This window comes from Saccopteryx leptura, chromosome 7 (genome assembly GCF_036850995.1).
Source record: "Saccopteryx leptura isolate mSacLep1 chromosome 7, mSacLep1_pri_phased_curated, whole genome shotgun sequence".
In the NCBI taxonomy this organism is placed as follows: Eukaryota; Metazoa; Chordata; class Mammalia; order Chiroptera; family Emballonuridae; genus Saccopteryx; species Saccopteryx leptura.
Window position 1 is genome coordinate 23,665,791 of NC_089509.1, and position 24,033 is coordinate 23,689,823.

Sequence of the window (24,033 nt, forward strand, 5' to 3'; positions counted from 1 at the left end):
TCTAACCAGTGGAGCAATGGTCAGTGACAGCTTGTTCTGAGCTAACTCCCTGAACCTGTCTTCAAGGCCCCTTTCTCTGACTTCTCCATGAGCAGAAGCAGCCTTCCTCAGCTCATGTCTTCCCTATAACATTTCCAGAGAGCCAAATCAGCCCCACCCAGGCTTTCCTGTTGCTTCTTCTACCCTCAGTCCTTCCTTGTTTCTCTGTCTTCAGCTTTAATAAAGGTATTTCTCAAAATCACACACACACACAAATCATAAACTTCTCAGCAGTATAAGTCTTTGCATTAATCCCACTAAATGAAAATAATGTCTTACATTATCTAATAAAATTGAGCAAAATATCTCTGACTGATCTAGTTCTGAACAATGTTTTGTATAAGTATAACGTTTGTGTACTTCTGTCTATAAAGTAATAGGCCTAAAAATAATATCAAGAAATTGTAATAATAAAGATACTGACATAATACATTATGTATGGGAGAAAAAAATGATAAAATAATTGTGATAAATTATTTTATTGTTCATATCATTTCACTAAAATGAGGTGCTTTATTAAATTATATATTAGATAATATGGATTTTATAACTTCAGATTTTCAAAAATTATCATATTTTTTATCATCTTCATTTTTTAACACTCATTTGTTGCAATAATGGACCACATATGGCAGTGGTCCCCTAAGATTACAATAGAGTTGAATAATTCCTATTGCCTAGTGATGTCATAATTATCATAACATCATAAATGGGGGAATAAATATGCTATATTAATCTGTCTAGTCATAGATTAGAAATAAAATAAGAATATACTAGCAAAATAAGTTTATAAAACATTTCTGTAAAGCAACTTGTATAGTAAATATTAAACCCAGTTTGTTATTCTAACTGTAATTATTACCAATCTAGTAATCAAAGTTATGTATTTTGTAATAAATCAAAATTATATTATCAACTCCATGCTTTCACCTCTGGCCAAGTTCTCGTTACAGTTAAATGTTCTGTTCCCCTCCAGCTGGTGCACAGCAAGAGATGACATCAAAGAAGAAAAATGGACATGAGTAGAAACTATATGACTCTGCCTCCCCCCCTCCCCCCTCTCCCACCATGCTGAGGCTTACAGTTTTGTTTCTCCAACAAGGCTAAAAAGGACAGCTTGACCACAGCAACATGAATGTTACAGGGAGAGTGACAAGACCTTGATTCTTGTCTTGTTTGAGACAGAGAATTCAATCAAGGGACAAAATGTAGCAAGTAAAGAAAGAATTTATTGGCTGTATAGGAAGGAAGTTAGGTGGAAAGGGGACCTTGGAGACAGGTTCATGAGGTTAGCCTGAGACAAGCTGCCAGTGTCTACTACTCCCCTGGTTGCAAGTCTCACAGGGTCCTTTAGAGCCTAAGAGAAAGAGAAGGGCAAGGAAAGTGCTCCTGGGGGGAAGAAGAGGAGAAGAAGGGGGGAGGAAAAGGCACTGGCATATTACTGGAAGGGGGACCTCTGCCTAAGGGGTTTTAAGGGTGGGGATTTTAGGGGAGGTTCCAGGGAAGAATCTTAATAGAATATTCATCAGCTTTCCAGGTGTGTGCTTTCCAGGTAGTGTTCTTTATTGATTGGATTGTGCCAAGACAGGAGTCCGTAAGTCAATGCAGCAGGTCCTGAGGTCAGCCATGGCTTTCCTTTCTCTGTTTTTGCTGTGTTTCTGGACCTGGAGCTGAAACACAACAGAGATCTAGATCTTATTTTTAAGGGTTAATGCTTAAGCACTATTTTCCAGCTTTCTTGTTTGTTCCTCTTCTAAGGAGGTCTAAAACCACTTAATTAGTGATATGCCAGGGGAAGACAGGTTGGGGAGAGTCAAAATTTCAAGACTAGTGATATGAAATCAAGGGTCTAAACTGCATGATACCATGTATAAGACATACCTTTTATGAAAATTTGGGGTTTAAAACCTGGTTTATAAAGTGGCTGTAGATTTTTTTTACTTGCATTTCTCATTTTTTTGAGCTTATTGTCTTTGCGCTCACTGTTTTGCACTTGTGACCCTGTATATTACAATAAGTTACATTTTGCCACGTTCTGCCCAGAAATGGCTCAGAAAATATTTTCATCCAGTTCTGAATTCAAATTAAAAGTGACCCAGTTTACAAACGTGAATGGAAATTGTGCTGCTGAACATAAGTTTGGTCCTCCTCCAACTGAGTCTAGTTATAGGAAGAAGAAACCCCATTGAAAATGCTGTAGCAGAAAAAGGCTATGAGGGGCAAGTTCAGCAAAATGGCCTACTTTAGAGAGGGAACTAAGGGTATGGATTGAAGAGCAAATGGAGATTGGAATTCCTGTGTCCACACAAATGGTTCAGCACGAGGCAAGAAGAATTTCTGATGAAAAAGAAGTTACTGATTTCAAAGGAGGACACCATTGGTGCTTCAGGTTCATGAAACAGAATGGACTAAGCATGTGTACATGCACCAGACTTGCCCAAAAAATGCCTGAAAGCTATGAGCAGAAGGTCCTTGAATTTCATAGTTTTGTCATTCAATGTTGGAAGACACACAGTTTGAGTTGGGACAGATTGCAAATATGGACAAAGTCCCCCTTCAATTTGATGTCCCAAGAAACAGAACTGTTGATAAGAAGGGGGTGAAAACTGTAACTGTGAAGACAAGTGGACATGAAAAGAGCCATTATACAGTTGTTCTAGCTTGTTGTGTCCTCAGAACCAAGCTGCCTCCTACGCGATTTTCAAACATAAAACAATGCTGAAAGAAGACATTCCTCAAGAAGTGATTGTCCATGTTCATGGTAAGGGTTGGGTGTATTAGGATAGGATGAAGATCTGGTTTGAGAAAGATTGGAGGAGACCAGGTGGGCTTTCATGCCAACCTACCCTATTGGTGCTTGATCAGTTCAGGGCACACATAACAAAAAACACAAAGATTGCTACAGAGCAAAAAACAAATCTTGCCATCATACCTGGAGGCTTGACATCCCAGCTCCAACCGCTTGATGTCAGCATTAACAAACCCTTCAAAGCTGCCATGAGAGATGAATGGAACCAACAGATGAAGTCTTCTGGGGACAAGTTAACACCAGCAGGAAGGATGAAGAAACCAACAATAGGAAAAGTTTGTACCTGGTGAAAAGATCCTGAAATAATACCAAGACTGAGATCATTGTCAAGTCATTGAAGAAGTGTGGCATTTCAAATGCCATAGATAGAACTGAGAACGACACAATATATGAAGACAGTGATTCGTCATCAGACACAGATGAGGACAAGGTAATGGATGGGAGTTTTGACAGTGATGAGGAGTTGTATGAATTTTATAATGAATACAACTTGAGTTCAATAACTTTTTGTAATATATATATATTTTTTCAAATTTCGGCCCCAAAATTTAGGTGCGTCTTATACATGGGATCTGCTTATACATGGGAAATATGGTATTTCTATGAATTAATATCACAAAATATTATTCAAAGTATTATCAAATACTATTGTGAGACTGTATGTGTGGTATATTAAAAAATACACACTTTATACTTTATCTATGCAAAAATATGCCACAATTTATTGATTTTCATTTTATCTTGAGCCCTTTAAACTATTTATGTTCCATTAAATCTGGCTATGGTAGAGGACTTTCAAATGATAGTTCGTTTATTTCCTACACAAGTCATCCAATTAAAGGACCTTTACCAAGGTTTTTATGCTTCCAAATTTACATAATTTGACAGTAAGCTCATTTGATAGCCTTTACTTTAAGAATATCATCTTTGCTAGCTGTCTGTTTTATTGTTTTAAAATGATGCTTATACTGCTAAAAACTGCTGAAAGAATGACTTTAAAATCTTTGTTTAAATAAGAGGCAATAAGACCAATAAATGTTTAATTCATTAGCCTGTAACTTTCCTGAGGATTGGCTCCTTGTATTCCCCAAATTCCTGGCAGAGACTAGACACTGAACACATTTTGAATAGGTGCCTTAATAAGTAGTTATCTCTCTCTCTCTATTGATCTAATTGACTAAAGATATAATTTCATACAAGTCACAGGCATGTTCTGAGGCATTTCTGACCTTTTCAACAAATATGATTTGAACATCTCTATGTGACAGCTGCTGTACTATGAATCAGGACTAAATTGATGAATAAGGTAGTACCTCTGCTTTTGACAGCAAGGACTTTTAAGCTAGCTATAGACAAATAACTTGAATGAATGAAAATAAAATTAGAAATATATATTCATATGCAGATTGAGTTAGGTTAATTTAACCAAAAGGGTCTCATTCTTGAAAGTACATTAAAATAGCCTGCACGGTATTTTTTATAATGTCAACATTATGCTCCACCCATATAAATACTAATTTAATTAGTCAGGAATAAGGATTGGACATAGATGGTTTTAAAACTCCCCAGATAATCCTAATGTATAACCTTGGTTCAGAATTATTAGTCTAGCTATTCCAGTACCTTGATACTGTAAATGTGGTTCTTAGAATAGCATCATTTCTATCACATAAGAGCTTGTTAAACAGGCAGAATCTCATGGTTCATCTCAAACTTACTGAATCAGAATCAACATTTTGACAAGATCTTCCAGGAGATTTATATGCAAATTAAAATTTAATAAGTGCTGTGTTTAGTGTATCAGGTATTATGACAAAATTATGTGTTAGGGATAGTTGAGAGAAAGGAGTGGTATAACACTGTAGTAGATGGTTATATAGGCAGGGACGAAGTAGGAACAATAGGCCAGGTGAAGAGGTTCATTAGGGCAGAAAGCTCCAGGTGCCTAGCAATGGGCAAAACTACACTTGCACGAGCACTCTCTTGAGCATGAACTTGTGGAAATGACATTTAAGCCTCAGCTGTGTTTCAGCTCCAAGCCCAGAGAAACAGCAAAATCAGCTGAAGTGACTCCATGGCTAACACCAGACCAGCCTCATTAATTAATGATCCCCTGCCCTGGTGCTGACCAATCAGTGGAGACCACAACCTTGAGGGGGCACACCTGAAAAACTGATGACTATTTTATTGAGATCTTCCCTTGAGATCTCTAGATAAAACCCATTAAGGCTGGGATCTTATGTATGCTCTCTCTCTCTCTCTCTCTCTCTCTCTCTCTCTCCTAAGCTCCAAGAGCCTTTTTTTTTTTTTTTTGCCTCTTTAACTCATTTCCTGAGCCTGTTTCTTCTATTGCTTATTTCTTCCTCTGAGCCCTTCTTTTGCCTCTATAACTCGTTTCCTGAGCCTATTTCTTCTATTGCTCATTTCATCCTCTGTGAAATTCTAAATAAAGTTTTTCTTATAGTTTGAGTCTTGGCTCTGAATTCTCTCAGCCAGAACTCAAGTACTGAGATTTCTGAACAGAGGTCCAGTCTGACTCCAGCGGTCTAACACCTGGTTCTGTTTTGCTGCCAATTACACCAGCTATGCCAGGAAATTTTCTGGTAAAAGCACCAACCATCCACAGTCTATGCTGCAGCCTAAAGTCAATATTGGTCATCAGCTAGTGCTTATCTATACACTTAACACAGTTAATACCGTAAGTGTGTTAATGTTGAATTTGGCCAAAGGGAATTATTTTGAACATTTACTCAAAGAGATTTAACATATCCCATGTGCAGGTATGAAAAATAAAAATGTGGATGAGGACAAATTCAAAAGGTTTTTACTAAAGCATAAAAATATGGGTACCGATAAGCCAGGTCATACCTGATAAACTATGACAGAACCCAAAGGAGCAAAGAAAACAGCAAAGTTTGGTCGAAGACCTCAGATTTTATCTTATTCAGGACAGAAGTTGTGTTCGGGTAAACCTATTAGAGTACAGTAGATTTGGTTTAATGGTGGCATTAGAAAGGAAAATATCTTGGTTATTTCTCACATTTGGGTCTGTATTTATTAATTGCATCTACACTATTTATTTTCATCTATTTTTTGGTCTTGTCAAATATCCATTGGTGTAAGTGCCATTTAAAAAATTTATTTGTCATTATTTCACTATATTATCTTTTGGTTGATTTTTACTATATTTTTTTAAAGAATACTTGGATTGTGTGTGTCATTACACCACTTCAACTTTCTGCAGTCTCATTCTGTTCTTCTTCTATTTAAGTCTTATTTTAGAATTCTGCTTATTTAATTCCTTTACAGTCTTTCATCACCTATTATAGCTATGTATTTATGCCTAGCTACATATCCACCACCTTCCATTTCATTGCAACATTCTTTGACTTCTATTAATAACATGATGTGATGATTTAAAAAAAAAATTAGTCCAATTTTTTTTAAAGATTCTAAAGAGTTATTGTCTGGATATGCTACAGGATATTATCTTTAAAAGCTCTCCAGCTAATTGTAATATACAACTTCATTGTATTAATGAAAGAGGAGTTGACAAAGATTATGACAGATACTGCTCCTGAATGAACTTCCCTCCTTCCATGTACTCAGTAAATGTACAGATATGCACAGAGGAATTCCCTCTGAAAGAAATGTAGACATTAGCTGAGTAACTCCTATAAATCAAGTGAATGAGAAAATGCTCCTGTCAATGCTCCTCTCTCTCTCCCTTCTACTTTCTATAAAATCAATAAATAATATTTTAAAAATTAAAAAAGACACAATTTGGAAGATATTAAAAGAAAATGTGATATATGTACAGCAGGATACTACTTAGCATGAATAAATCTTGAGAGTATTACTTAAATGAAATAAGTCTCATGGGAAAGGACAAAACGATAATGATTTTACTTATACATGGAATATAAAACAAAAAAGTAACACATGAATGAAAAAAACAAACATAGAAACAGACAAAACAATGGTGGATACTAGAGAGAAAAGGGGATGGGAAAGGGCAAATTGGGTAAAGGAAGGAAATTAGACTTTTGATGGTGAACACACCATAGAGTATACAGATACCTAATTATAATGCTCAAATCTGTAATGTATCCAATATTACTAACCAATGTTACCATACTAAATTTAATTTTAAAGACAGAAGATATTTGACGCTCATGTATTTGAAGGATAATATTGTTAATACATGCATGCTACCCAAAGCAATCTACAGATTGAATGCAATCTTTATCAAGACCACAATGTTATTTTTCAGAGAACAGAACTAACAGTGTTAAAATTTGTATGAAAATATGAAAGACCTTAAATAGCCAAAGCAATTTTGAGAAAGAAGGAAAAGCTAAAGGCATCATATTTCTGGATTTCAAAATGTGATAATCAATACATTATAGTATTGACACAAAAAATAGATACATATTAAAACAGAATAGACTAGAGAACACTGAGAAACAACTTATACATACAGGGTGGGGAAAGAGTAAGTTTATAATTGTAAGTACACAAAACACAAGAGTTTATTCTTATATTAATATTTATTAATAATTATATTATTTTCCATATGAACAACTATAAGCCTAATTTTGTACCAACCTGTGTATGGCCAACTGACTTTCAACAAATGAGCCAAGAAAATAAACACAGAAATGTTGTTCTCTTTAAGAAACATGTTGGTAAAACTGGATGGCCACATGTAAAAGAAAGAAACTGGATCCTTATCTTACACCATACAAAAAAATCAACTCACAACAAATTGAAGACTAAAACATAAGATCAGAAACCATAAACTTCATAGAAAAAAGCTGATCTGTTTGACATAGGTCTTGGCAATGTGTGTGTGTATGTGTGTGTGTGTGTGTGTGTGTGTAAATGTATTTATTAATTTGAGACCAAAAGCAAAGGCAGTAAAAGCAAATTAAACAGTAGGGATAGCTCAAAGTAAAACAGCTCTATACAGTAAAAGAAACAATAAAAAAGATGAAAAAGGCAATTTATCAAATGAGAGAAAAATGTTTGCAAGTGCATCTTCTATGAGACTAATATCTAAAATCTAAAATATAACAAACTCATATAACTCTCATAAAATTCAATGGCAAAAAAGCAAATACACTAATTTTAAAAATAGGCAGCAAAAGACCCAAAAAGACATTTTTCCAAAGAAGATATATAAATGGCCAACAACTACATGAAAATAAGTTGCTCAACATCATTAATCATCAGGGAAATATAAATAAAACCACAGTGAGATTTTACTTCATGCCTGAGGAAATATCTATTATTAATTGGACAAGAGATAACAAATACTGATTAGTATGTGGAGAGAAGGGAAACTTTGTGGACTGTGGATGGTAATGTGAACTGACACAGTCACTAGGGAAAGCAGTATGAAGTATTCTCAAGAAACTAGAAATACACTTTCTATATGACTCAGTTTTCCCACTTCTGAGTGAAGATCCAAATGAAACTGAACTATTATCTGAAATATATATTTGTATGCCCATGTTCATTGAAGGATAATTTACAATAGTTCAAATCCTGCCACTTTAAACAACATGGATGAACTTGGTAGGCTTTATGCTAAGTACGTAAAATAAGCAAGAGAGAGAAATACAAATACTGCATGGTATCGCTTAGCAGTGGAATTAAAAAAAAAGATTTGACTCAATCATAGAAACAGAGTAGAAAAGTGGTTGTCAGAGGTTTAGGATGCAGAATAAGGGAAAGCTTGGTAAAGGGTGCAAATTTTCAGTTATAACAATAAATACATTTTGAAGATCTACTGTTTAACATGGTGACTATAATTGATAGCACTACTGTATAACTGAAATTTGCTGAAAGAGTAGAGTTAAATGTTCTCACACAAACAGAGAAGATAAATATGTGTGGTGATGGATGTGTTAATTACCACTGTGGGGGGAATTCCCTTCAAAATGTATATATATAATAAATATTCACATTGTACATTTTAAATATCTTACAACTTTATTTATCAATATATTTCAATAAAGGTAAAAGAATTTGCTGGGTGGTAAGTAGATGAAAATATCAGTGAATTAATGGTGATGGACAAAGATCTGATTTGGGGACATGACACACAATATGGTGTACAGAGGTGTGTTTTAAGACTGGACATCTGAAACATGTATAATTATGTTAACTAGTGTCACTCTAATAAAGTAAATTAAAAAATAGTGTTCAAAAATCTTTAAAAAGTCCCCATGATGTTTTTCCGCTTTTTCTTCTTTAAAATATTTTACTGTGCTAACTGAATAACTTTCCTAGTATCCTTCCCTATTCAATTATTATAATCTTACACTTGATATAAATTACATATATAGTTTGATATGCAAAGTATGCATTCAGAGTCTATATTTATCTCTTTAGTGTAACTCTGCCAAAAAGAATAAGGTATTTTCCTATTCTGTTACCAGATTCTGTAAACAACTTTTTATTTTTGGCTCAGTAGAAAATGTGAATTAAAGTATGATTTTGTTGCCATCTCCCTGAACACACTATAGTGCATACAGATATTGAATTATAATGTTATACACCTGAAACTTATATAATGTTATTAACCAATGTTACTTCCATTTAAAAACAAAGTCTATGAAGAATTGTATTACTCCTTTAGGAGTTCCTAATAATTTTAACCATGGAATTGTTGTGGTTATAACAATTTGGAAAATGATAATCGCTCTCAGTCAACATATTGTTAGTGTCCCCTCCCTCTGCTTTATTATCCTAACATACAAATCTGATCTTGTTAATCTTCTACACAATATTTTTTAATGGTCCTCCATGGAACAATCTTTGAATTGCTTGAGAGGCAATACCTTTCATTATCTGGCTACTGTTCATATAAATACTTTGTGCTCTCTTACTCCTACTCTTTTTACTTTGAATTTTGACAATACTCAATTATTTACCAGGTTTTTCCATGTATTGGCTGGCACAGGTTTTCTGGATGACCCACTTCTATTTTCCGATTTAGATGATCTTAAATACTTCCCTAAGGTCAACATTACTCCTCTCTAATTGCTTCCTCTTATCTTCTGTCAGTATTTGCAAAATAAATCTATAATAGCAAGTGTCCATTTCACAAAATACATATATATCCAGTGTCCCATAATGTGACAGGTGCCTATATCCCTTAAGATTCTTTTCTTGCCACCCTGCCTGTTCAGGAACTCCAGAAGAGTTCGGTTGAGAAAAGAGCTCTCAATTCTGATCTGAACCTGGATGCTCATTGTCTCTAATCCTTGTTTTCTAGCAATTACATTGTATTTCTTTCCTCTCCTGAGACTTTCTTAGTTTGAACTTTGAATTCTGTCTTCCTAACTTTCTTCTTTGGATAGAAACTCACCCAGTAACACAAATCCAGATTCTTGAATTCTAAGTTAGGAAAAGCATTAGAGACTTCAATATAAATGGCAGAGTTTTATAGTCACTTTTTATGTAAATTTCTTTCCTTAATCCATCTTGAATGAAGGAATTATGTTTATGTCTGGCATAAAAAATACTGAACATATATAAAGCTAATTAAAGAAATGAACAAGTAAATTAATTTGTTATCGCTACTGTACTCACTACAGGGTGATTTTTGACAATGATATTTAACTCAATTTTCTCTCAAGTTATTATGGTCTAGGAGAGTGCTTTTTAAATTGTGCTCCAAGGACTACTCAGAGGGTGATATAAGTATGCTGGGACAGTGGATGAAAGACAAGAAGGGCCAAGCAGGCAGGTTTCCAGGCTGCTCACTTGTATTTCAAGCAGAGAAAATTCCCTAGTGTGCATTTTATGTATTGGACTTCTTCCAAATATTTCAGCTGAATAAATGTTTCCAAGACTCCAAGATTTTAAAAACCCAGAACTAGTGATGCAAAGCTAAACTAAAGAACGGCAAGGGGTAACTTCCCGTAGCACTGAAATCTGTTTACCTTGTCTCAATGGAGTACATTAGTAAATTTCCATGAACTTAAAACTTTTCTAACTATAATACTAAATTTGCCAAGAAGACAAACAAAGCATTATATGCATGGAAAAGTTGCTTCTACATCTTTAAGGATGACAGATTTCCCAAGAATATCTAATGGACCAAATTTGTATAACAGAAAGATTTATTTACCCAAGCATCTTTTCACAGAGGAAATTCAATGATTTAATAATACCATACCTCTTTAACTCCTTGGCACCTAGAACTTGAAGTGCCTTCTGCCTAGAGACAATCGCCAACAATGGACATCTTGGAAAGTGCTAATGCAAAAGGATTAGTAATCTAGTGCAGAGAAAATGAATTATGCTTTGCACTTAAGGGTTTTCTATGGACAATAGTAGGATAAATGAGGTATTAGTACCGTACATTTTGTGCCAAAGGCACTTTCTAGCACTCTAGTGCTTTATACTACTTGAAATGCCAGCCTCCACAGTATGTTCAAACAAGCTGACGCTGACAGAGCAAAGTAACACACTGAGACAAAAGCTTTTAAGTTCCTGTGTTCCTTGAAATAAAGAAAGATTAAAAAATATCAATGCATTATGTTAATTTGAGAATCAAATAAAAATGTACTTTGGATTATATTTTTACATAAATCCTGTGGCTATTAATCCATACCAAAAAAAAAAAAAAAGTCAAAGGAAATTGTTAATCTGTCAAAAAGGATTTAAATATTTCAAAGATACTTCTAATTTTATTGTATTCTGTTATCAATGATAATCCACATATTTTTTTTAAAAAAATGGGTGCATTCTTGAGTATAAGAGTGTGATTTTTCTCACAGCATCACTTACTGAAGCAGAGACATACAGAGACAGTTTGTAGTTGTATCACCTCTTAAGAAAAAGTGACAAAATGCCATTTTTGCTCTTACTAAATGGATGGCATCCTGAAAGCAATGAACATTATTCGCCAACATTAGCACCAAAGAAATGTTGTACTTTATGTGTCGGTATTGAGAATATGGGGACAAGGAGCTGTTGAATGAAGAGATTGCGTGTTTATGAAAGTTATGCTTTGATCCAATGAGACCAAAATTGATATGTCATACACTTTGCCTTTATTAATATGTGTTATCACTCAACTTCCTGTCAGGAAATTTCATACCATCTTCCACTTTTCAAGTTAGGCATAGTAGACAACATTACATTATTTTAAGAAATATATTTACCAGTGACTGGATTTTATGCAAGAAATTATGTACCCCAAATATTTTAAAATTAGCCAATTGTAAACACTACAAATCATTTTAAAATTGCTTCTATAACCACAGATTACAGAGTCTGTGAAAGCATCATTATTAAAGTTGTGGCAGCAGCTAATAAAATATTACAGAAGCAAGTTTTCCCTTTCCCTTGATATCCCTCAATGTGTGATATAAGTTTGCAAGCAGAATAAAGAAAATTGCTCACATTGGTCAACTGCAACAACAAAGAAATGCTTTCATTTATGCATCTGTTCATCTATTTATTCATGCATTTGGTACATGAGTTGTCTACTATGGGATAGATAAATGTACTAGGTGCTAAGGGCTCAAGTGTACAAATCACAGTTTCTGTTCTTGAGAGGATGACAATGTTGTGGGATAGATGTATGCAAAATACCACGGACAACAAAAATATAAAGAAGCTAGGACAGATGTGAACCTTGGGTGCTATGGCTGCAGAAGCAGAATGTTAATCTGGCAAGTTCCTTAGTGATTTCAGTGACTTAGTGTTTTCAGTGGAATTTGAAGAAATTTGTGTTCAATTGCTTGGATCTGGAGCCCACCTTACATCTGAAAATTCCTCAGCCATACATTTTTTATCCATGGGATTTGGTTTCCATTGCCTGAAGTAGTTGTTTTCTTGGGAAATTAATCTGTTCAGCTTCTATTATATTTAAGAAAATTAAAAATTTTCTCTAAATTTACATCCTCTTTTGTCAGTTTCACAGATCTTCCCTAGCTTCTCCATGTGTAGCCATAATTTCTGTTTCCACCATCAGAATTAGCTCCCAATATTGTCATGCTTATTTAAACTGACACTTGCAGCTCTACCACTTGCCTGCATTGTTAACACTCCTGACTCACTGGTCTATTCATTAGAATTAAAAAGTCTACTGGTCCTATAAAAAATTAAAGCCTTATTCTAAATCAGTGACACATCAGCATCAAAAGTTCAACTGAGTTTTAAGAATGCAATAATTTACAACTCAGATTTTAAGGTATTTTTATAATAACAACCATTCTTAAAATATAGTGTAAGGTAGCTGTCATGGTATTAGAACATTGTTTCAAAGATCAAACTTGTAAGAAAAAATGTGTGAGCTTAAAATCACTTCACTTTGAGTGCATTCAGATGTTAAAAAAGATAAATTTTGTTTCATAAGAAGCGTCCTTCTCCTACTGTGAATTTGACTGTTGCAATCCCAAGAAATACCAGCTCTCCCTTGGATAGTGCTAGTCACTACTTTTTCATTATCAGGTATCTTAGAATACAGTCCTATACTCATTTTTTCCTCCACATTTCATTATAGACTTTCTCCTCTTCACTATATGCATTAGTGCATAGCAAATTCCATACATTTGCCACCTACTCCTGTTGCTATCTCTTGCATATGGCAATTTAGAATTTCACATCAAGCCTGAACTACCATATCCATCAGTGCGAGAAGTTATTCAGGGAAGCAAGAGAGCAAGTAATATGAAGTTATAGTTATTCTCCATGCAAAAGAAAGTGAGAAAAAGAAAGAAAAAATCTTTACATATATGTAATCAACTAATAATACTTTTCTCTCCTACTCTTTCTTTTGCCCTCAATGGATATATAATTTTTCCAGTGAAGACTGACACTCTGTTATTTATTAATGTTTATAACTTATAAATATGTTTTTGCATTTAGTACCATCTGAATTGACAGTTTTCATCCAGTGAATCACTCGTTGCTCTTTGAGTCCATTCATTTATTTAAAAAACATTTTTCAAGTCATTGCTATATTTGCATCACTGTTTTAAGAGCTGAAGATATAGCTATGGCTATGATGATGTGATTCTTGGTTTCATGGGCTTTGCTACTTACTGGTAGAGACATATTTTAAATACTTAATCACATAATTAATTAATATGAATAGTAAAAAATTATTAGAGGGTTTGGTGTACATACAAATGAACTCTAAAAAATCTGGAGGGTCAATGATAACTTCTCTGAGATAGTTGACATCTAATAGATGAATTAGTCTGAATGTAGTAGAAACAGTACTATAGGTTACCACACAACAGGAAGAATGATCTAAAGATACTTGGAGCATAAGAAGATCTAGCTCCCTTAACCAAATGTTAAAAAGCCAATATTCCTAGAAAAAAAAGAGAGTAAGAATGAGATAGATATAAGATTGATTAGTTCTCTATATGTTTTGTATGGGGTTCTATCTATTAGGATGGAGTGTGAATATACACTAAAAGACCCTTTAGAGCTTTCAACAGATGTATGGCATGAATAGGCTCTCACTCTATAAAACACTAGTTTCATGGTTATATGAATGGATTGAGGTGGGTCAAGAATTGATGCAAGTGACCTGACAACTCAGCAATTTCACTCCTAAGTTGTTACCCAAGAAATGAAAATATATGTTTATGAAAACACTTTCACATAGAGTATTATCCATAATAGATAAAATGTGGAAATGACTCAACTATTCATCAATTGATAAATGGAGAAACAATTTATAATATGTTCATACAATGGAAGACTATTTAGCAATAGTAAGGAATGATATACTGATGCAAGCTACAACATAAATGAACTTGAAAGCATTATGCCAAGAGAAAATAATACACAAAAAAGACCATATATTACATAATTAAATTTGTGTGAGATATCCAGAAAAGACAAATATATAGGGAGACAAAAAGTAGATTGATTAGTGGTTTTCCGGAAGATGGGAGAAGGAATGGAGGTTTAGTATAAATGGCATGAAGGATCCTATTAGGGTGATGAAAATCTTCTAAACTGGATTATATTGATGGTTTCACAATTCTGTAATTTTCTAAAAATCACTGAATTATACAGGTAAAAATGGGTGAAATTTATGATATGTAATTTATATCTCCAAATAGTTGTTATAAACAAAGTTGATATGAATGTATTAGGAAGTTATTGAGGTAATAAAATTGGTTAGATGTTACAATTGACTGGCTGTAAACATTGGGAAGAGTGATGTGTATATTTCTGGCAAGAACAACAGTGTGGATTGTGGACCAGATTGTATAAATATGTGGAAAGTTCTGCGAGTTAAATGCACATCCTGATTATTCCACCCTTTCAAGTCAAGTTGCTGCACTTCTACTAAAACATCAGCAATGCCTGCCCTTAGAATTAAGTGTAAAAGTGCAAAATCCTGACATCAAGTACACTGCTTTTTTACAGCTTTGTACACACAACAAACCCATGCCAAAGATGGAAGTTTGGGGGATATCTCTGGTAATCCTGGATGCAGAAGATGCATGGTAATTCTCAGTTCTCTATTTCCCAAGGAAACTCCTGTGAAATTAACATGATGTATAATACTGATCAGAGGCAGCAATACACCCCCCTTGGCTTACAAGAGACAGTCTGTGTACAAAGAACTCCAGAGCAATCAAAAGAAAAAGTGAAAGGAGAACACACACAGACACACACACACACACACACACACACACACTCATTAAAGGGATCTAATTTTAACCAAACATATATTATGAGAAAAACATGCCATGTGTCTTGGTGCCTTTCTTCTATGCTCATTCATATATTGATTTTGATTTGGTCCCCAAACAACCTGTATATTTGGATCATTGGTCTTATTGCTGAATAATACACAGAACTGAACAGGCAAGTAATTACAGACTATAATTTGAATTTTTTTTTCATTTTTCCGAAGCTGGAAATGGGGAGGCAGTCAGACAGACTCCCGCATGCGCCCGACCGGAATTCACCCGGCACGCCCACCAGGGGGCGATGCTCTGCCCCCCTGGGGCGTCGCTCTGTTGCATCCAGAGCCATTCTAGCGCCTGAGGCAGAGGCCACAGAGCCATCCCCAGCGCCCGGGCCATCTTTGCTCCAATGGAGCCTCGCTGCAGGAGGGGAAGACAGAGACAGAGAGGAAGGAGAGGGGGAGGGGTGGAGAAGCAAATGGGCTCCTCTCCTGTGTACCCTGGCTGGGAATCGAACCCGGGACTTCTGCATGCCAGGCCGACACTCTACCGCTGAGCTAACCGGCCAGGGAATTTGTATCTTTTTTACTATGTAAATATTTCTTTTATTTTTTTACAATTTATTCATTCTTTACTACATCATAATACACATTTTGTTAATCCTTTTAGAATTAAACATAATGTAGATACAAATAAAAGTTCCAATATGGAAGCAACAAGTCATTATTTTGCAGTAAGAGACATTGCTGTGAATATGAAAAATCCAGTATTTTCTTTTACAGGTAGTTAGAGTAGGTTTTCTATAGGATAATTTTATCCTCATTTATAGAAACACAAAATTGCATTGCTTTCTTCATAGCAATAATGATAATAATAATAATAATAATAATAATAATGCTTATTAAGTACTTACTCTGTGCCAGATAAATTTATAAATGATATTACACACACACATACAGACACACACAGATACCCACACATTGAATTCTCAGTATTATTGCATGAAGTAGGTAAATTATTTTTCTTAGTTTATATTTAAGAAAACTGAGGCATAGACTAATCAAATAACTGCTCAGGTCACATGCTTAATAATTGGCCAAGCTAAGACACAAACAAGACTTTCTGCCTGCATGGTTCACATGTTTAACTACTATGTAATGCACACAACATACCTCTCCAATAACTTTCTTTCTCCCTATACTTTGAAAAGTTACCTTTTTACTCTACTAATGACATTAACTGACATAAGTTTTGGAGTTTTAGAAATCCCTTTTTCTAGCTTTTTAAACATTTTGCGACTCTTGAATTGTCTTTATTTTCTTATGTGTTACATCACCAGAACTCTAGAATTACCAACTAAAACATATAAATACACCTGCTTTGAAAAAACAAATGTTGTATGAACTAAAGGGAAAAAAATCAGAAATATTCTGTCCCATTATTTTTCATAGGACTTAGCTGACACATCATAAAATCTTGCTCACTTATACAATCAATTTTGATTTTTAGAATTATATGAGCTGATAAATGATGTTATGGAACAGCATGATGTATGCTGCAAACTACAAGATATCCAATATTGATGAAGAAATATACTCAAAGCAAAGAATATTAAGAGATGAGGCCAGAGAAAGATCATAGACTGTTAAAGATATGCCTGTTTTATTCTGAAGATATTTTGTATACCATTAAAGCCTTTAAACAGGAAAGTAAAAAGGTAATATTTGCACTTTTAAAAGGGTTGCTTTGATAATAGAATAGCATATTAATTTGAAACAGACAGGACTTGGAGCTGTGCTTGAGGTTATTGCCATAGTCGAGGTGAATGATGTTTAAAACCTGTATTAGAGGAGTAGCAGTGATAATGATGGAGAGGTGATTCCATAAGAAATATTTCAGAGCGGAATCTGAAATATTTGGCATTTTATTGGATGTGGAGAAGACTGAAGAATCAAATATAACTTACAGGCAAAAGATTAAGTGACTCATTGAATGGAAGGCCCTCCAACAGTTAAACAGAATACATAAGAGAAAAAGGTTTGGAGATAACTAATCTCTTTAGTGTCTGCATGATTTTTTATAAGAAAATAAAATTTCAAGTGAAAGGAAGTTGAGTTAATTTTGGAAAGGGTAATAAAAAGAGGCTATACTTCTGTTGATATACAGAGATAAACAAGTTTCCAACTCTTTCCCTCAAAGGCTATCCTGATTACTCTTAAAATATAAATTAATTTTAACAAAATTCTTATAATTTTAAGTTTCCAAGTATTATCATCATTTATAACATTAGCATCAAATAACAAACAAAAAATACCTTCACTGGACTTTAGTTCAACTGAGAAAAGGAGTATTTATGACACCGGTGTATAAGCTACTTTCAAATTTTTTAGTTATTTTCCCATCAAATTTATTCAACAAATAATAACTGAACCACTGTTTTGCACTTAGGCTCTTTCCTTGTTCTGCAAAAAAATATTAGTTAAACTGCCTTTGTCTTATCTAAATAGAAGCACAAACTTATAAATCAACCTCCTCTTTGTCCTCTTTCAAGATATTCCACCTCTTGATTTTTAATGTGCTGTTACTCTAATTTATTTTTTATTTTTTAAAAAATATTTAAGCCCTGGCCAGTTGGCTCAGTGGTAGAGCGTCGGCCTGGCGTGCAGAAGTCCCGGGTTCGATTCCCCGCCAGGGCACACAGGAGAAGCGCCCATCTGCTTCTCCACCCCTCCCCCTCTCCTTCCTCTCTGTCTCTCTCTTCCCCTCCCTCAGCGAGGCTCCATTGGAGCAAAGATGGCCCGGGCACTGGGGATGGCTCCTTGGCCTCTGCCCCAGGCGCTAGAGTGGCTCTGGTGGCAACAGAGCGACGCCCAGGAGGGACAGAGCATTGCCCCCTGGTGGGCAGAGCGTCGCCCCCTGGTGGGCGTGCTGGGTGGATCCTGGTCGGGCGCATGTGGGAGTCTGTCTGACTGTCTCTCTCTCCCTGTTTCCAGCTTCAGAAAAATACAAAAAAAAAAAAATTAAATGTTTTAAATTTAATAATTTTAGCATAGATTTATATTCTGCCTCATATTCTAAACCAATAAATATAAGAATCATATCTACAACTACTGTGCTTGCAATCTTTGTACATTTACTTTTTTAGAAGGACTACTTTATTGGTAAAATAATTATTTTCCTTTAGATAATGAAGTATTGCACAGTATTGTATCATATATTTATATTTCTGTAAAATGTCACAATTGATAATATATGTGCTGTTATACCCACTTCAAAGATGAAAAATCCTGAAGCCCTGAGTACAGCTGAGACCTTTTCATACTAATAATCTACTTGAAAATGCTATATGCTCTTGCCCTTCTAAAATACTCTTGTAGCATAACCAAAGCATTTATGATTCCTTTTGTTTCCTGCACTCATTCCTGACTATCTTTGTGGACTTCAGGAACAAAAAATGTGAGTTATAAAAATTTTAATCAGGGACATATTATTGATTTTGCCAACGTCCCTGTAAAGCCAGCAGCCAAGGCCAGGGCCACTATCAGAGCAGCCCGGCCCTTGCAGGTTCGCATTGGATTCGGACAGTTGGCAAAGAAACAGCGGAGCCAAAAACTGGTGGGCCATAGCCTTTAATCTAGCTTGCACCCGGCGGGCAAGTAAAAATACACACTGGGCTCCAAAACCCAGTCACACTCAGTGCTCACAAAGCCACTGACTTATCCGAGTTTCCTAGAATCAAAGGTTTCTAGCTCACCAGCCTTCCTCTCCTCAGTTCCCCATCTCACTCAGTACTCCGCCATCTTGGCTGCTTCTCCTGGCCTACTCCACGTGGCCTCCTTCTGCTGCTGGCTCTCCTTTCTCTGCTCTCTCATGCTAACCTCAGGAACCAAGAGCCAAACTCCTGCTCCGTTCCCATTTTATAGTGTAGAAATCCAAACCCTTAATCCAATATACATAATAGGGAAGTCTCTTAATACAAAGTCACTTCTCTGAGGCATGATAGGATTGTACCGCCCTACATCAAAAAGGGTAGGAAAGGCTTAATCTCAAAACCAAGCCCCAGGCTAAAGGATTCTGCCTGCCTTTAGCCCACCCCAACACACATTAATATCACCTGGGCAACGGCCTCTTTAACAAAGTGAGCATAATACATTTTATCTGCCCAACAATCCACCCCTATGCTCACTTTACTACCCACAATTTATACCACCGGCATCCCTGTGCAAGGAAATTAGAACATTACACAAATTACAACAGCAAAAATCATACAGTTTCAACAATTACAAAGGTACACTTCACCAGTCTCTGAGCACTTTGCCCAAAGCGCAAAATGTCCTCGGCCTTCTTCCTAGCCATGGGAAAAGCTTCCCGGGGCAGGGGAGTGCTTCCAGCAAAGCCACCCCCCACCCCCATCAGGGTATTTCACATTGTCCAAAATCCATAATCCGTAAGTCCATCCAACAAAGGAGCCAATGCCCACTCCGGTCGTAGTCCAGGAAATCAGTCCACGCACATGGGGCGTCAGCCACCCCCCCTCATCCCTGCCATCCTCGCAGGTCTTACACTGTCCCAAAGAAGAGCACGTGGCAATGGCAGTCAGCATTTCCATCTCTGCTCCGAAAAGCATGTCCAGGCATATTTCCCAAAATCGCAGACCTACCAGGGCCGAAGTAGGTGCTCCTTCCAGCTGCGCTTTCACCTTCTGGAGACTGCGGATTGCAACTCCAGTCCGATTCTCCTCATCCTCCAAAGAGGGACTGAAAACACCAGCTCCGGCTGCCGGGCTCGAGCCTCCGTCTGCCGCTGCCTTCTGCTCCACAGACCTTGCAGCTCCGGACCCGGCCTCAGCTTCAGCTTCAGCTTCAGCCTCAGCCTCAGCCTCAGCCTCAGCCTCAGCCCCGGCCTCCTGCCGCTGCTGGCTCTCCGCAACATCCAGGGCAAGCTGCAACTCACGAACCTCTGAATCCTCCTCCAGCGTTTGCTCCATTTCCAGGCGAATCTCGAACACCTGGTTGGCCTCCTCCTCCAGCATTTCCTCCAGCTCCAGGGTCAGCATCAGTTTCTCCTGCGTTTGCTCCATCTCCTTCCACTGCTTGGTAGGCAGGTCCTGGGCGGCCTCTTTCACAGAGCTCTCAGTTTCCTCATGCATGGCTGTAAAAGTCAGCCAGCCTACGATCCCCAAAAGGACAGCCATGGGGAACCCTAACACTAGCCAGTCCTCTACTCCACCACTCAAAGGCTCCTTGCCGATCTGTATCGAATCCTGCCATAGACTACGCCAAATGTAAAGCCAGGAGGCACGGCCAGGGCCACCATCAGAGCAGCCCGGCCCTTGCAGGTTCGCATTGGATTCGGACAGTTGGCAAAGAAACAGCGGAGCCAAAAACTGGTGGGCCATAGCCTTTAATCTAGCTTGCACCCGGCGGGCAAGTAAAAATACACACTGGGCTCCAAAACCCAGTCACACTCAGTGCTCACAAAGCCACTGACTTATCCGAGTTTCCTAGAATCAAAGGTTTCTAGCTCACCAGCCTTCCTCTCCTCAGTTCCCCATCTCACTCAGTACTCCGCCATCTTGGCTGCTTCTCCTGGCCTACTCCACGTGGCCTCCTTCTGCTGCTGGCTCTCCTTTCTCTGCTCTCTCATGCTAACCTCAGGAACCAAGCGCCAAACTCCTGCTCCGTTCCCATTTTATAGTGTAGAAATCCAAACCCTTAATCCAATATACATAATAGGGAAGTCTCTTAATACAAAGTCACTTCTCTGAGGCATGATAGGATTATACCGCCCTACATCAAAAAGGGTAGGAAAGGCTTAATCCCAAAACCAAGCCCCAGGCTAAAGGATTCTGCCTGCCTTTAGCCCACCCCAATACACATTAATATCACCTGGGCAACGGCCTCTTTAACAAAGTGAGCATAATACATTTTATCTGCCCAACAGTCCCCATAGAAACTGTGTTAAGATTATTAACACATTGTTTCAAGTAAAAGCTGTGTCACTATTACATTTTATTGATGCTTCATTTTGCTTACTTTGATCTGTTGAAAATTTGTTTTCTTCCGATAAATTATGAAAATGTGTTCTTTAAGTTTTTATACTTTCATAAGGAATTAAACATTATTATTGCTAGTATTTATTTCACAAATAATTTACTGTGTTTTTTAAAAAATAAGATTTTGGGGATCTAAACTGAGCATTTTCAAAACATTATAAATTTTGCATCTTACTTCTGACCAAAGAAAATAAAATAATAAAGTGCATCTTTGATTCTGAAAAGATCACACACATGCAACTCTCTAAGCTGGAGCTTCTGTCTCCACAGTCATATTGCTAACTTTCTAAATCAATGTGGCTGTGAGCTTCTGAATGTAGATGGGTAAGGTATCCAGTAGAACATTATAAACATACGTGACCTTCTGAACTCAAGCTGAAAGTATTTTCCCAACAATGGAGTGTAATAGAAGTTCAGATGCAGAAAGTAACTTTTGATTCATGTAAAGCCAGTAGGCACGGCCACCATCACAACAGCCTGGCTCATGCAGGTTCGCATAGGATTCAGACAGTTGGTAAAGAAACAATGGAGCCAAGAACTGGTGGACCATCATCTTTAATCCTAGCTTGTACCCGGCAGGCAAGTAAAAACACACACTGGGCTCCAAAACCCACTCATTCAGTGCTCACAAAGCTACTGACTTATCCGAGTTTCCTAGAATCAAAGGTTTCTAGCTCACCAGCCTTATTCACCTCTGTTCCCCATCTCCTTCCTTCTCCCTGCACAAACTCTGCACAAACTGGCCTCTCACTCAGCACTTCACCAACTTGGCTGCTTCTCCCGTTCTCCTCTACATGGCCTTTCTCTGCTCTCTGCTCTCTCTGCTCTAATGCTAATCTCAGGAACCAAGAGAGCAAGCTCCCGTTCTGCCCCCATTTTATAGTGTAGAAATCCAAACCTTTAATCCAATATACAAAATAGGGAAGTCTCTAATACAAAGTCACTTATCTGAGGCATGATGGGATTGTACCACCCACATCAAAAAGGGTGGGAAAGGCTTAGTCCTAAATCCAAGCTCCAGGCTACAAGGATCCTGCCTGCCCACAGCCCGCCCCCAACACACATTAATATCACCTGGGCAACAGGCTTCCACGTGGGCAATGCCATCTTTAACAAAGTGTGCATAATATATTTTATCTGCCCAACAATTCATTTAATACAATTTTGTCATTTCATAGATTATAAAATTAAGACACAGATAAACACAGTTATTTACTCAGCTCTTTACCTTTGAATATCTATGCAATATATAGCAGTGAAACCTTACTGCTGCTTCTTACATGTAACAGTAATATACATTCTATGCTGGAGTTTGGCTAAGGAAAGAAGATGGGGTGAATGCACAATGCAGTGTACAGAGATGTGTTGTAGAATTGAGCACCTAAAGCAGTGGTTTTCAACCTGTGGGTCGCGACCCCGGCGGGGGTCAAACGACCAAAACACAGGGGTCGGAAATTCCGATGGCTTTAGGCGACCGCTGTGTTTCGGTCGTTCGACCCCCGCTGGGGTCGCGACCCACAGGTTGAGAACCGCTGACCTAAAAGCCTCTGTAATTATGTTAACCAGTATTGTTACAGCAGAATGGAACACAGAAAGCCAAATGACACTCAGAGAGTTGGAGAACAGGCTTATTACACGGGCTGGCTCAGAGGAGGTTCCTTCTCTGAAGTCTGAGCCCCACCTGGCAGGGTCTTTGGGATTTTAAGGTGGTTGGGTGGTATTACAAGGTGTGCGTAATGCTGAAGTGGGTTTACAGAAGGTAAAGAGGCAGAATTAGAAAAAGCAGAATAAAAAAGCAGTAACAGCCATATCGAGGTGAAGCATTTTGCTTTGTCATCATGAAGTCACTGCACCTTGTTCTGTCATCATGAAGTCATAGTCATAACAGTGTCACCCCACTAAAATTCAATTAAAACATAATGAAATGCAAAATGAGATATTTTAAATCGTTCATCAGACTAAGATCGAAACACATGCCATCAACAAGCATTTGTTGAGTGTGTACTACATGTAACTCTGCCAGTTCTATCAAGAAGTTGCCAGTACAGTGGTTCATGAAGCAGATTCCTCGCAGTATCATTCTTGACTCAGATAATGTTTAGAGTCAGCTTGTCTTATTTCATTTTTCTCTCTCCTACTGTGATAAAACGTATTAAACACTGTATCAAAGGTCATATCATGGCAAAACTGTGATTTTATTTCAGTGTCCAAAGGGGTTTTGTGTGGGTGTTTCACATTCATTAATTGCATTTGAGCCATGTTTTTAAAATATTTTACCTTACTTGAACATCTTCCCATAGGTTCCCCAAGGACACTACAAATGAGCAACAGTCACTTTCAAGTTTCAAAACAGTTCTGCTAGACTGACTAATGGGGTCTAAAGGTCCTCAAATCAAGATTATATAAAAGTCACTGGACTTCTGAGTGGACAGTCACGGTAAAGTTTG